A 1,801-nucleotide genomic window follows, 5' to 3' on the forward strand; every position below is an offset into this window, starting at 1 on the left:
GCAAGGGGAGTAGTAACTGGCGCTTAGCCCCAAAACGTTTAAGTCGGGCGCAAACCGACTTAGGCGCTGTTGTGATGAGGAAAAAAACCGTCCAAGTCGTGTGAGAACCGACTTACGCACAGGACGCCGTAACGTAGTAGCAGACACAGGCGAAGTGTACAAAGATGGGGCGGTCAGTAAGAGCACGACGTCGACGTTCATTCGGGAGGGAGGCAGTACCGCCGCGTGCGGTGGTCTGTAGGACTATTAGAGTACAGTAACGTTCGCCGAGGATCGAACTCCGGATCTTTTGCGTGTGAAGCACACGTCATAGCCTCTAGACCACGACCGCAAAGAAGTTGAGCCGTCCCGCAGAAGGTTCCAAATACATCTTTTGCTCTGCTTGTGGAGACGCTTATTACGTGTGTGCAGGACAGCTGTCGACAACACCTTCAACCTGTGAAGCAGCCTCAGGTTGTGCACCGGCAGTCGCCAGCCTTCTTAGCTTACGGCTGAGTCGCCGGCCCGATTCCGGCAGAACACTTCCTTGCGCCACCCCTTGATCCACAGATCGAATCAGCACTCAGCTCACTCGCGCTAAGCTGCTGTTTCCCATCCTCAGGCGAGGCAGGGTCTTGCGGATAAAACTGTCACGGCGGCCCAGTGGCTAATGAAAAATCTCCGGATCCGAGGTCCCAGGTTCGAGTCTGTATCACTTGTACCCTCATCGACAGCTGCTGGATTTGAACCGGCCTGGTCCGGACACCGGTCTGGCCTGAACCGTAAACCCGTGCTGGAGCCACTGAGATAGTCCTCTTTGCGGGGCGAGTCGTTGAACGCAAAAATAGTCCCGGTGGAGCTTGTGGCTTTCAGTGGTCAATCTCAGCTAATTGTCAGTAAGTTAAATCCCGCCGTCTCTATTCACGAATGCTCGAGTGGTCCAAGGGGATAGACTCAAGTTCTACTATGCAGTGCACGCGCGGGTTCGAATCCCGCTTCGTGTATTCTGGCTGGGTAATTAATTGTGATGTTGTGCGGCTGATGCTGTCGGGTGGGGTCCACTGGTTGGGATTGAATCGGTTTGCGCAGGTCAGACCAGCACGCCATCGCGAAATCCAGGTGGCAAGAATACACGGCTTTCACCGGTGCGACCCGGTTTCGAGTCCCGGCGGTGAATTCTTCAATGACACAAGTCGATCACTCCACTGGCACATCTCACGAAGCGAACAGGTAGCAGCAAGTGGGTGGTAGCCCTTGCCTCACAGGCCTCACATAAATTACAGCTTCAGTCCCCATGAGGCGACCCAGGTAAGCCCGTTCGAGCTGAACACAGGACGCATTCCGCGGCTGCCAGGTGAGCCCGAATCTGAGAGATCAACATCTGTCAGCCAGTATCTCCACAAACTACGGAGCAAAACTCACATTGCGGGCTGCAGTTACAGGCCGGTGGATTCGAACCCATCTCCGAAACAATGGGTGAAAGCGCCGATACGGCCTTTCCCGGACTCGATCCGCCTTGAGGGTCCAGCTCAAATGGTAGAGCGCCCGCTTAGCATGCGAGAGGTCGTCCTATGTAGTGGCGTCATTGGTTGCCGTCTGCTCTTTGATCTGACCGATGGGGGCTACACTTTGACAGAAATATCAGTCCCGTGGGACGGAATCGAACCGCCGACTACCTGATATCTGTCTACAGTCAGACGCTCCACTAACTGAGCTACCCGGGGCAATACCGTCCTTCGACCCCATTGCACACGTTGTGGAGCAGTGTCGGAAATTGAGCACGCACTCTCGCGAAGTCGTGAACGATTTGAATCCAGGGACC

The 1,801-nt window shown here is 55.1% G+C and overlaps 3 non-coding genes across 3 annotated transcripts; 1 reads left to right on the forward strand and 2 right to left on the reverse strand.

The window, feature by feature from the left end:
* Nucleotides 1-258: 258 nt before the first annotated feature.
* On the reverse strand, nucleotides 259-331 carry GNI_227780. The gene has a single exon. It is a non-coding gene; the product is annotated as a tRNA-Val (tRNA).
* A 570-nt stretch (nucleotides 332-901) lies between these two features.
* On the forward strand, nucleotides 902-983 carry GNI_227790. Its single transcript has one exon. It is a non-coding gene; the product is annotated as a tRNA-Leu (tRNA).
* A 641-nt stretch (nucleotides 984-1,624) lies between these two features.
* GNI_227800 lies at nucleotides 1,625-1,703 on the reverse strand. The gene has a single exon. It is a non-coding gene; the product is annotated as a tRNA-Tyr (tRNA).
* Between the last annotated feature and the right edge of the window lie 98 nt (nucleotides 1,704-1,801).

This window comes from Gregarina niphandrodes (genome assembly GCF_000223845.1).
Source record: "Gregarina niphandrodes unplaced genomic scaffold scaffold00231, whole genome shotgun sequence".
Taxonomy (NCBI): Eukaryota; Apicomplexa; class Conoidasida; order Eugregarinorida; family Gregarinidae; genus Gregarina; species Gregarina niphandrodes.